This window comes from Haemaphysalis longicornis, unplaced genomic scaffold (assembly GCF_048455015.1).
Source record: "Haemaphysalis longicornis isolate Haplotype H1 unplaced genomic scaffold, Haemaphysalis longicornis Haplotype H1 scaffold_9, whole genome shotgun sequence".
In the NCBI taxonomy this organism is placed as follows: domain Eukaryota; kingdom Metazoa; phylum Arthropoda; class Arachnida; order Ixodida; family Ixodidae; genus Haemaphysalis; species Haemaphysalis longicornis.
Window position 1 is genome coordinate 16,880,354 of NW_027526460.1, and position 13,793 is coordinate 16,894,146.

Consider the following 13,793-nt stretch of genomic DNA (forward strand, 5'->3'; position numbering starts at 1 on the left):
GTAATACTGTTGCTTTTTTGCAGCCAGAGCCAACTTTTCAGCCTGTTCATGAGCCATGCCAAGGACAAGTGGAACGTGCCTGCCCGGTACATGACGGAACGCTCGCTGAAGCGCGGTTCCCCTAGACAGTGGTGCCAGATTTCCCTCTAGTATATATTAGTATGAAACTTTGTGGTGGGTGCCAACAGAATGGCTTATACCCCCTCAAGGGGACTGACCAGGCAATGGGCGCTAACTGAGAGAAAAAAACTGAGCTCGGGATTAAAAGAAAAATAATGAGCGCACTTGAAGTACTTGTTTAGGTAAAAAAATATCATTCCGAATGATTCCGAATGTCTCGTAGCTACTACTTTTTCTTCTCATCCCTGACCCAGGAACTCCGCGCTAGCCACGCGCTGCCTACATCGTCTGTCTCTTCTTTTCGCTAATCCAAGCGCGGCGCAACCCCTTCGGGGACTCAGCAGTCTTAACAGCCTAGTAATTGAAAAGAAGACAGGTCTGAGTTCAGTGCTGAGGCCACCTGTTTCCTAGCCGTGCAAAAGGTGTCCAAATTGCGGAAATATAGCGACTTTCTGCTGGCTTTCAGCGCATATAGCACTGCATTCGCGTGCATTTTTCGCCGCAAGATATAAGGAAATGTTTTCTTGAAGCTATTTCAGAATGTTGCTCACACGTTTGGTGTCGGCGTGCCTACAAGGTGTAGTTCGAAAGCAGTAATGAAGATTAAAAACTGACACGCGAATACAGAGCAAAACAGTATGATGCTTGGGGTTGTTTAAATAAATTTAGAAAAATAAGAAAATTCGGAACAAGAGCAACGAAAAGCCGATGGATTGACGCGGCAAAAATAATTACCCAAAACGTGCGATTTGGAGGAAGCATCGAAACGTACGTAAGCAACATTACCCCAGATTTAACGCTAACGAAAAAGAGCAAAAGGAGATTACATGCATGCAAATTGTGCAATGGTTGCACGTGGAAAATTATAACGTCCAGTTTTTGGTTGTCACGCAGCTACAAAATTGACAGAAAGTAAAGAACAACACCATTCCAGCACGGAAAAATATCGAAATATGAGAACGTCCAGTTTTATTTCGGGTATGGGAAATTAGTCTTTATCAGATGCTACCAAATATTTAATTTAATCGCAATATTTTCCTTGACGGTATGAAGGGTGCAGGACTAGCGCCTGCCTTCGACGCATATCGACACGAATAAATTCCTGCCAGTGCCGCCATCCGTCATTCTGAGCGTAGCCTGTATAGTTCTAATCGTGCACTGCCGATCCAGTCACTCCGATTGGCCTCGATCGCGGCGTAAGCGTCTTGGTAACGTTCCGCTGGCCTTGTCCTTTTCGGAAGCAAGCAAGGACGTATTAACGTACGCACGGATGTGCCGACGCTTGCAAACTGTGGGACAGAAGTTAAAAGGACAAAAAAAAAACGTTTCCTTGCTTAGCACTACTGGTGACTCTCTTCTAGACCAAACAAATGCACTCGCAGAACACGTCCAACACATATACAGGTCTTCCTGATATACAAACATACAAACGCGTTCACTCAATGGAAAAAAAATGCAGAACGGATGCCAACTCGTGATAACAAATGTTCAATTGAGCACTACAAAAGTGAATTCTTTACGCAAATGTGGATGTTTGCACTCGGCAGGTGTAAGAATTCTTCAACAGGTCTAGATAACATCAGTGCCACAATGATCCACAATCTTCACTGAAACACCTTCGGAACCCCCTTTGTTTATCCCATAGAGTTTCTTGCTAATATATGCTAGAGGGAAATCTGGCGCCCCTGTCTAAAGGAGCCGCGCTTCAGCGAGCGTTCCGTCATGTACCCGGCAGGCACGTTCCACTTGTCCTTGGCGTGGCTTATAAACGGGCTGTAAGGTTGGCTCTGGCTGCAAAAAAAGCAACAATATTATTGTAGAAGGTTCATGAAATTTGTTTTGTTGTTATAAAAGTGAACGTACAAAAAGATTAATTTGTCAGTAATAATTTAGCAGCTACATGTTCGATGAACAATAAAAAAACGTTACCCTTTTTTTGTTGATTTTTGCTTCGAGACAAAAAAGAAGCCATATGGCTGGCTAAGCCAAGTAGGCGAGGAACGTCGCTAGCGGCAATGGCGCCGCCCACGGCAGCCCGCGACTGCAGCGGCAGATTGCCCTCTAGTATATATTATGAAACTCTATGCATGAAACTCTATGTATACATTGGCATGAAACTCTATGCTTTATCCGGCAATACGTTGTCGAGTCGCTGAAACAGGACTAGAGTGCGCGTCATTCCGCTCGTATCTCTTCCTCTTCCCCTACCCTGCTCCGCATGCATTGCTGGGTAGCAAGCCGGTCTCTGCAGCTGGCTAACCTCCCGGCCTTTCAGTCCGTGTTCCTCCCCTTTCTTTATAACAAAATATGACTGCAAGACGATTCCCTACTTCCTAGGCCAAAGCGGCTGCAGTAGCTATACTAAAGGAGGGGTAAGATGCCTCATTTCCAAAAAAACTACTGCACAATCGCTCTCACCAATTCTCGGAGTAAGTTTATATAAAAATTGATTATCAGAAGAGTGCTGCACTTCCTTGACTTCAATTATATTCGGGACAGTGCCATGCTGGCTTTCATTAAGGGTGACGCACAGCATTCGAGTCGTATTTCAAAGATACCTTATAAATAAGCCCCCCTGTCTCACCTAGAAAAAGCATGCAACAGTACTTTGCGGTACACCATCCTGCGTGACGTCAAATCTTTTAGTACATCGAGAAACATGCTCAACGCAAAATGAACACTTGTCACAACGAATGTTTGCAGTAGGGATTGGGCAACACTGTCCGAACTGCCTTCGGGCAAACATGGTCTGCCCCATGGCGGAGTGTTCAGCCGTACTCTTTAATTGAAATAAAAATACTCATAAAGTTGTTACCATGTTAAATAGTATGGCACATGTACAGAAATGGAGAAATGAAACACAAACACGAAAATATCAACCAGAACACGCAAATAGCACAGTTTCTTTCGGTGCTGTGAAATTGTCCCCTGGCTTTTACAATAATAACGACTGAAAATGTGTCTTTCCAAATATACAACAAGCGAGCTTTTATTTTATTTCCACTATGCATATTCCTTGGTTTTGCTTGTTCTGGCTTGTGGTTTCGTCTTCTCATTTCCTTGGTCCATGACTGTACGTAGATAATGTCAATATATCCTGAATGTCGTTAAACCTCGCAGTCTCCGAAAGGCCGGTACAGTTAGGTATCAACAAACTTAGCAGCTGTACAGAACACAACGATTTTAAATTAAACTACCCGAAGTCCTTGTGTCCTATTTACAAAGCAGCGTGTACTACGCCTCGAACCTTACAAAATTCTTTGCGGATTACCAGTAGCCGTTAGGAAAAAAACATCAAGTTGCTTGGCATTGTCCCTGACAAAAATGGCGTTCATTCCAAACCCATTAAAAAATCAAATTACGATGCAAAAAACTATATATGTAGGGTGTCCCTGCTGTCATGCACCAAGATTAAAAAAAAGAGTAATGGCGTAACTCGAACAAACCCTGTGCATAATGTTTGCAGTATGTGGAGAAGCGGGCAGCATTTTATTTCTTTATAAGACTTAACTAATTATTTGTAATTAATTATTTAACTCGAAAAGTACTGTCCTAATCCCTAAATTGTCAATGAGGCACTTGTTGGTACGGTACCCACGAGGGGCATCTAACGGCGGTATTTTCAGCGACCAACTTATTGCGTACTCATTTATTCTGACTGATAAAGAAAACCTGCGAAATATGGAAAATACCACTTGACCGCGCCTCCGCGCGCATCGTAAAGCAATGCCCTCAAACAGACTGTCTCTGAGTTAGCCAGAATGATATAAACAAAAAAAAAGAAGAAATCGCAGCCGAGTGTGTGCCTTATCTGCACACGCGTCCCGCAAATCTCGCTGTTGCTGCTCCTTCCTTGCATGCCATTACCAAGGTGATGCGCTGTCTCTTCGGGCGGGTGACAGGCGAAGCAGTTGCTTTCAATCAGCTTATTTTTGTACGCTGCTTTACAATGCGCGCATGCGTGTGGAAGCGCCTTCACGTGGCATTTTTTATATTTCGATTGTTTTCTTTATCAGTCAGAATAAATGAGTACGCAATTAGTTCGTCGCTGAAAATACCGCAGTTAGATGGTTGATTGTGGGGTTTAACGCGCCGACGCAACGCAGGCGATGAAGCGCGCCGAAGTGGAAGGCTCCGGATTAATTTTGACCACCTGGGGATCTTTATCGTGCGCCGAAATCTCGTACACACGGGCGTTTTTGCTTTTCGCCTCCATCAGAAAAGCGGCCGCCGCGGCCGGGAATCGAACCCGCGACCTCGTGCACCGCAGTTAGATGCTTCTCGTGGGTACCTACAAGTGGCTCAATGATACCTCAGTGATTAGGACAGTAATTCTCGAGTTAGATAATTAGTTACAATTAATAGATAAGTCTCATTAACGAAAAAATTACTGTCCGTTTCTCCACAGTACTGCAAACATTATGCACTAGGTTTTCTTCAAGTACGCCCATTGCTCTTTTTTAAAATCATGGTGGATGATAGCTGGGACACCCTGTATACCAAAACTCCTGTCCCATGAGCCCTATGGGGACGATAACGAGTGCCTCTACCATTTCTTGGCAGCCTAATGGGGCTTCTTATTGCTATATCGGTCGGCCACACACACACACACAAAAAACCTTTACCAATACTAAACCCAGTACTACAGGTTTCGCCTTGTGCTTGGCGCTTTGGGGAAAGGGCCAGAAAACAGTTTGCATATGAATTGTGGTCGGTGGTGCTTCGGTCATCAGCGCATCTTTAGTATCGACGTATTCTTTAAAGGCATCTTAGAGTATAAGACGCCCATGTAATGTCATCATCGCAATGTTCTCATAGACTATGAATCGTATTTTTAAACGGCCCGCCAATCGCTGCCTCTTTTTCTTCGACAGCGCGAGCTCAAGTCGACAAACAGAAGATATTTTCCGATGGAGACTGAAAAATCAGTATAACCAGCCATTATTTGTGTTGGTATTTGCTGACTGTTCCTTGAGATGTGTTTTTAAGGACCCCCCCCCCCCCAAAAAAAAAAAAAAGAAAAGAAAAACACATGCAGAGAACTCGTTTTACAGCATTTTCTACACATTAAACTTAAACGGAAAATGTACAGTCGTCCACAGGCTTAGCTGCAGCATCGTATTCTACTTTACATTGCATAACCCGCACACTAGTAGGTAAAACAGTTCAAACCAAGGTCAAAGACTTGAGATGCATCTTAAGTATAAAGCAGTGCAAAAGTTGTGACTTAATTGCCGTACGCTCAGACGGGACAAGACGGTAGGTGCGGACAGTGTTGCTCCAGCAACGACGGGGAACGACTCTACTACCCGCACACTGCTTGCTATACAGATACCTTTGAGCCCGATTCTCGTGTACCACCCGCACGTCGGGCGCGAACTTTAGCACCAATAATCACTATCACAACTACTGGCATTGTTACAGCAGAAGTGCGCGTAATTCGGATAACCGTACACAACATCACTGAAAAGAAAACGCGGCAGTCAATTATTTTTACACAATCTTCGTACATAGTATCGCTACACTAACGGAAACCTCGTTGAAACGTGTTCATGGACCTAGCCATCCACGGAATAACAGCAGCATGTGCTTCGTGTATCATAGCATGTTGAGTGCCTGGGAACTGCACCGTAGGAGTTGAAATCGCTGACACGAATGTTGAGCTGGACGCACTGATCAAGGAACGGGAATTTTCGCAGATCATTTACCAGTACATGAGATCCGTGATTGGAAGAAAAGTCACAGACAGGTAGACACTTCACAGACAAACAAAAGAGATCCACAGAAGTATCAATGTTAAGGAACGTGCAGGCTTGGAAAAGACAACACACACGGTACACCATGCCTCATTAATAGTACACAACCACCTATGGGCACAGAAGAATTCGTTGTTGGGGAATCGCGTACTCAGCTCTGTAACACGTAGCAGCGCGAAGGTAGACGAAGACTAAGAGAGCTTGTCACATGTCTGCTCTTACTCTTCCCCAAAACAGATTTTTCTGCATCAAATTTCTTCTGCACTTTGCTCGTCTTTGTGTCGTTCGTCCGTAATCTGCGCTTGCCCGCAGCAAACGCCTTTTTGCATACCTCTCTGCAACCTATAAATATATTATACAGCAAGTAACCTTCCTGTTTTTTAGTATTAAAGGAAGCACTTAGGGTAAGCATTTGTCGCTGTCACCTTCATTTTTAAGACCTCCACGCTATAATTTGGGACCCTTTACTCGAATATAGTACGTTGTTTAGTGGTGTCCTACTCAGGCCATATACCCATATACAATTTAGCCACCACCACGACACCGAAGGAACGCCGAGTGTATTTTTAACCTCTTCGGCCTTGGACAATCTTGCGTCATAAACGCACACATGCATACACATTCACTGCCCAGAATTTCGCTTACTTCCTCGCAAATAATTGTCCTATAGTGCGGCCACTGCAGGGTGATCATTCATGTGATTCAGCGGCAATGTAACCGGTTTATAGCGCGGTCTTCCAGCTGGTTAGCTTTTTATCTCTTTTATTCCACTTTCCACGCTCATGACTATTAGGCGGAAAAAGTGTGTGCTGCTGTTTTGCGCACTTAGTGCTTTTATTGGCGCAGTTGTGCTGAACCTCGAACGTGCGCAGTTTACGGTATACTCATGGCAAAATGCCCCCATCTCAGTCGGTGGTATGACCAGGAGCCAACCGGCGTCCGCAGAACGGTCTGTCGAAAATGCATCTACTCAATCAATTGGATTTTTCCAAGGAGAGCATTCGAAAACGCCATTGGTGAACGTGAGTGCCCTTAGGCCATCCCCGTGCTTTGTGGAGGGTACAGTCCCTGGACTGGAGAATAAGATGTGCGTCTGCTCGCCAGGTTGGCATGGTGTTCATTGCTCCATTCCCGAAGCTGTGTGGAGGACTGTGAAGTTCCAGAAGCTCTACGCCAACGGTCAGATAAAGCGTCGTTCGAAGCCACGTACGCTCATCAACGGCCTCGTTTTCAACCACGAGCTCGACCTTCTCGACATCCGCGTTAAGGAGCTTGGAGACGCCGTCGACTACTACGTCATCGTTGAGTCCAACTACACCTACTTCGGTTCACTCAAGGCCCTCCACTTGCGCTCGAACTTGAGCGCCGGATTTCTTTACCAGTACAGACACAAAATCATTCCGCTTGCTATAGGAGTATACAACTACGGCGACGGCAGCCCATGGGCACCCGAAAACTACTTCCGTACATCCATCTGGCGTGAAGGTCAGCACCGACTTCCCAGCCTTCGTGACGACGACCTCTTCTGGATAAGCGACGCCGACGAGATACCCGACCGCAACGTTCTACTCTTTCTGAAGCATCACGATGGCTACGGGGAACCGTTGGCCCTTACTCTGCGCTCGTTCTTGTACGGCTTCTTGTGGGAGAACAGAAAGCCTGTCGAGGTTGGAGGAGTTTGCACGGTGGCTTTTATACGCAACGTCTACCGCAATGACTCGCTGCTGCTTCGTGGAATGCGGAAGTTCCGCCACGTGCGGTTGCCAAACACCGGGACCTTTCAGGAGAAGTGGACGTTGATGGGAACGGCACCTCGCTACGCGGGTTGGCACTGTTCGTGGTGTTTCAACGCTCGAGGCATTCAGGTGGGGCTGTCTTCCTGATTTTGACCTCAGCAGGGTTTGTCTAGCAGCAGCATCGAGCAAGTGGGTAAGCTAGGTCAGTTTAGAAAAGAAGTGGAGAGAGGAAGTCTTTACACAAAGGAGTATTTAAGGTATGCAATTCAAAAATTAACTGGGTTAGAGGGAATCTACATTTTTAATTGAAAACTTGCTCATTAAACGTAAATTCTAATCTATAAGAAATTTTGTTCTGGAAACTTCGACTTGCATTTCGAAGTGTTTTATTGGGTTCTTTGCGCTCTTCCGCGGTGGTTGTTCTCATGAGGTTAGCAAGAGCGCCGTTCAACATACTGTTTCAGGATGGTCTTACTAGTTAAGTGTTAAGGGACCCTCCGTAACCTCAAGGGGTAATGGCAGGCAGCGTATAAACCGTTGGACTATTACCCACAAAGTTATGTTCCGTCGTTTGCAGGACGCTCTTTTCGGTAGCCTAAAAATCGTGAATGACATGTGACACGTTATTTTGGTATTTAACCCCTATTTTTGGTTTCAGGATGAGTGATTTTAGCGTATTCTACGTACCTGTTCTGCTGAGTCCTTTGTAGCCTCTCACAAACCGAATTCCTGTGCTGTCATTCCGATTACTGTGCGCATTCTTCTGGTTGTTTTGTTAGAGAGGCAAAGCGGAGTTAATGATCTTTCTATTAGACTATTAATCCTTCACATGCGCAGAGGCGAGCTGAGGTGAGCTTGCCAGTCGTGCTGGAGAGGAGGGTCTACTGATGAATCATCTATTGTTACCCGAATTGATTTTGTGTATTTGCCATCGAAGCTACTCTTTTGTTCCATTTTTCTAGGTATTCTTGGGGATCATCCTTACCTTGTTCCTCTTTAAAGGCCTTCCAAATTGTGATTTTCGCCTAGCGCGCTTAGGTGGGTGTTGATCGAGGCTCAGTGTCATTGTCGGTGTCGTTGTCTATGCGGTGTCGCTGCCTAGTGTTGCTTATAACCTCACCCATTCAATATGTTGCATTCAAATTGAGAAGGTGAAGTCTGGGCTTATGTCTTTTGTGTCACCATTTTTCACCGGACTTTGTATGTCGTTCCACTAGGGGAGGCGGGGATGTCGGGCAGTTTTGTGCTACATGAGTGCGTTGCAATCTCCTTAAACCTGTAATGTGACAGCAACTGATGTAGACGGTCCTGAGTGCTCGGTCGTCGGTCGTAAACGCCGAAAGGGCAGCCACCTGTGTTGTATTCATCGGATCCTCCGAGTCAACATTATAGTATGTCTGGAGAACTAGGGCCACGAGGTACGCCGGAGTGAGTGGGCGCAAAGACCCAGGTGACATGATTGCACTTATGACGACTGGTTCAGGGAGGAGCCGTCCAGCCCACACATGGCCCACACGTCTGCAGAGTAAGCACAGGGGAGGGCAACCGGCGGTGAAAATGAACGACTGGCAGTGAAAGGCGTTGACAAGGTAGGGCTCGGTATCAATGAACCACACTTATTTCCGGGAGACCCTATCAATCCGATTTCCCGAATTCACAGCTTCCATGACAGACAACCCCATCTCTCGCACTCTATTGGCAGTGGGCAGTGGCAAACTGCTGGAGTGTCTCCACAACGCGGATGTTCTTCACATTCTAAAGTAGCCGCAATAACCCGGTTCTAACGTCTTGCCTGCTGGTATCAAGCAGAAGACACCCCTTTCCCCGAACCTGAGAAATTCCGGGTTCTTTCCGCTTCTCGAAAGGAAGCGTCGTCGAAAAAGTCCTCATGTATACGTGGCTCATCTGTTACTAGGCAAGCGATAGCCATACTGAAAATTAATCGCTGTATTGAGCGCAAATAGAAGTCCAGGGCTTTGAAAGGTAACCAGCAATTTCAGCTTGCAGAAGGCAGGTTGTGGTTGCGGGATTGCAAAAGAAAACGTTGGTAAGGATGATCTTTGGGCCCAATAAATTTACTCCTTTGGAATAGTAAATATGCCGAAGCTGATTTTTCAAAACAAAATGTGGCAGAGAGCATCGAAACGACAACCACTCACGGCGGCGTCTTCTCAGCGCAGGTAGATAACTCAAGCTGCATTGACATAAATATACCTAATAGGTTGTGGCCCTGGACTGAGAGCCATGGGTTATAGACATTCTTTGGGATCTACGGGATTATTTTGGCGTGCCAATTACTCGAGTAGCAATCAGACGACTAGAAAAGTATCTTTTCGTTAATAGCGCTTACAAAGATTATACGTCAAGCCTCAAAATTCTAGCCAGAGATATCGTTTCATTAGTAGCACTTACCAAGACTATTCGGCAAGCCTCACAATTCTAGCCAGAGGTATCTTTTAGTCGATAGCACTTACAAGGATATTTGGGGAAGCCTCACAGTTCCAGCAAGAGGGGAGGTAAAATAAGCAGATGGAGAATGTGGCTTGTGGTAATGACACAATACAATCGCACTATTACTTAACATGTGCCGTCCAAGACAATATAAGGAAGGTGGCGCCGCTCTGAGCGCCCAGAGATATCGTTTCACTAATGGCCCTTACAAAGATTATTCGGCAAGACGCACAATTCTAGCCAGAGATACCTTTTCGTTAATAGCCCTTACAGGGATAATTGGACAAGCCTAACAGTTCTAGCAAGAGAGGAAGTAAAAGAAGTAGATGGAGAATGTGGCTTGTGATAATGGGGCAATACAATCGCACAATTACTTAACCTGTGCCGTCCAAGACAATATGAAGAAGGTGGCGCCGCTCTGAGCGCCATCCCGTGACTGCGCGTTCAATGAGCACGCAACCTTTAACGCGACACTCGTTCTTCCAATTCTATTTGTGTGGCGCTTATTACTACGCCTTCTTAATCGTCCCGATCAGCCGCTACGGTAAAAGGCGGTAGTGAACGGGAGTGCGGCGATGAACAGGAACAGGAGAGCAGAAGGCGGACAAGAGAGCCAAACTACTGGCCAACCATGCGCCAATGGAGGAGAGATCGTCCGCCATGAAGTAGAACCCGGACAGGAGCAGCGGAGATGGCGGAAAGACAGGAGAACCAGGAGGTGCGACAGTGAGAAAACTCAAGCTGCTGAGATGGAGAACGAGGCATCTATTTCAACAGCAACTGCGCAGCAACTGTGATCGTACGACGCTCCCCGAAGAGACGGCATGCGAACAGTACCACAGGAAAATTTAGTTGCTTTGGTGAGGTTGGGTGGTGTCTCCGTGGACGGGTGTGAAGTGCCGAAGACGATACGCGGTAAGGTAGGCGTCGAAGAAGTACATTTACAAGTATTCAGAAGTATTTACAGAAGAAACTGAAGCCCGACACAAAACTAAATGATAGTTGAGTTGACATACGCCACCGCGTACAAAGGGCACAATCGCATGATCCCTGATGGGCCACGTTAAACGAAATGGTGCCAAGCCGCTTTACGGTTGGCTAAGGGAAATGCGTGGGGCTGTCGCGCCCAGAAGGCACCACGAGAGCGAATCTGCTTGCGACCGCTTACGGCCGCAGCTCCACATCAATTCCGGGACGTTCGGGAGTGCAGGCGCCGCCCTGACAACTTCAACAAAGCCGCCATCCCACAGCAGAGCGCTAACCACTTGAGGCTTTTAGCTCCGCCCTCCCTCCGGCTTTAGCAGTCAGGTGGAAAGGAAAACTTTCTTCCTACGCCGCGAACAAAGGCGATGGCCACAGCCATTACAAATATTTTCGACACGCCAGCGCCCGGGGCAGCTGATGGAAGGGGCCAGAATATAGCTACACGACTGCAGCGGAACAATAAGGAAGGGAATGGGAGGCATCACCCCGTGGGGCTCATTGGGCTAGCCATCGCTACAACCATGTACAAAGCTATTTAAACATGCCACAACATCAAACCCGACACAACATGCTGGCGCACACAATACCGGCGTATACGATCGACAATTCATTCACTACGTTATGAGGTGTAGTTAGGTCTCCTAGAATTTTTTTTTAAACTCTAGAACACCACGTCGCTTTTTGATGGCATAGAGCCGACACCCAGACTTGCAGACTGCGAACGTTCCACAATCTGTAACAAGTCAAGGGCATTATTAAATACACATGCATACTTTTTCCAGGAAGAATATATGCCAGGCTACCCACCCTCCAATCTCCTCGTCACAACTCGTTGCACTGTGACAAATATCCGCGCGACGCAGCTGCTACATCCGGGTTATGCCGGGCTCCAGGATGTACTTTTTGCTATTTTCTGAAGCTATAAAGCGAAAACACCCGGAAAGCAGCACAACCACCGTCGGTATAATTCCCGCAGCCATGTCTCCTAATCGGCGAAAGTCAGTGCTGCTGTTCTGCGCATTTAGTGTCTTTCTCGGCACAGCTCCTCTATTTTTTAAATATACGCGGTGTGTGCATTGTACGTGCCAAAATGCCTCTACATTGGACGACGGTGTTGTCCGGGCGAAAGTTGTGTCATCAGAAAATCCACCTATTCAATCAACTGGGTTACTCCAAGGAGAGCATTCGAAAAGGCCATTGGCGAACGTGAGTGCACTTAGGCTAGCCCAGTGCTTTAAGGAGGGTACAGTCCCTGGACTGGAGAATAGGATGTGTGTCTGTTTGCCGGGCTGGCATGGAGTCGAATGCTCCGTCCCTGAAGCTGTGTGGAGGACTCTCGATTTTCAGGAAGGCTACGCAAAAGGTCAGATAAAGCGTCGTTCGAAACCGCGTACGCTCATCAACGGCCTCGTTTTCAACCACGAGCTCGACCTCCTCGACATCCGCGTTAAAGAGCTGGGAGACGCCGTCGACTACTATGTCATCGCTGAGTCCAACTACACCTACTTCGGCTCTCCCAAGGGCCTCCATTTGCGTTCGAACTTGAGCGCCGGATTTCTGCGCGAGTACAGGCATAAGATCATTACGCTTGCACTGGGAGTTTACAACTACGAGAACGGTGACCCATGGGCTCCTGAAAACTACTGTTATACTTCCGTCTGGCGCGAGGGTCAGCACCGACTTCCCAGCCTTCGTGACGATGACCTCTTCTGGTTGAGCGACGCCGACGAGATACCCAACCGCGACGTCCTACTCTTTCTGAAGCATCACGATGGCTACGGTGAGCCTTTGGCCCTTGCTCTGCGATGGTTCTTGTACGGCTTCTTCTGGGAGAAATGGGAGCCGGTGGACGTGGGAGGAGTGTGCACGGTGGCTTATATGCGCCATGTCCTCGGCAATGACTCGCTGAGGCTTCGTCGAATGCGAGCCTATGCCAAGTTGAACTCATGGAACACTGGGACAGTTCAAGGGAAGTGGACGTTGAGGGGAACGGCCCCTCGCTACGCGGGTTGGCACTGCTCCTGGTGTTTCAGCACTCGAGGCATTCAGGTGAGTCTTGTTGACACCTGTCGGTCCTGCGCACGGATTGTCTCCTAATAGCAATTATGAAATCGAAGGTTTCTTCCCCTCACTGGTGGCGACCGTACACTCCAAAAGTACTACATGAAAGCCAGCCTTTTCTGACGATGATAATGACCGGGAATGAAGTAAAAGGTGGTCTAACCATATTTGTCGTTAGTTAAAAAGGGCATTGATAGTGATGATCCTGGGTGTAATGAAAGACGCTTGAAACATATTTTGGCATTGGACGAATGGGTGATGATGGAGATGATGTTCGTGGGTGAAGTGAAAAATGGTTGAAGCTAATTGGCGGTAGACGAATGGGTGATGATGTGATTTTCGTGGGTCAAGTGAAAGATGGTGGAAGCATCTTTGTCGTTAGTTGAAGGGGTGTTGATGATGATCATCGTGAGGGAAGTAAAAGAGGGTTGAGCCATGGATGGCGTTATTACAAGGGATATGATGAAGATGATCGTGGGTGAAGTAGGAGATGGTTGAACCGCCACGATCAAAGTTCAAACCACCAACAATCAAAATCCACCCTTCAAAATCTTCGCGTTTCAAGCATCTTTGTCAGGTTTCAATCACCTTTGAGCATTTTTATTTGCACCATATCGTAACATACGTTCCTTCACAGTCAGTGAATCGGGAGGGGGGGGGGGGCTTCAACTACGGGTAGAAACTT

The 13,793-nt window shown here is 46.9% G+C and overlaps 1 protein-coding gene across 1 annotated transcript in view; it reads left to right on the forward strand.

The window, feature by feature from the left end:
- LOC144152532 (beta-1,4-mannosyl-glycoprotein 4-beta-N-acetylglucosaminyltransferase-like) overlaps positions 1 to 13,793 on the forward strand; it is a 69,401-nt gene that overhangs the window by 24,529 nt on the left and 31,079 nt on the right. The window lies entirely within an intron of this gene.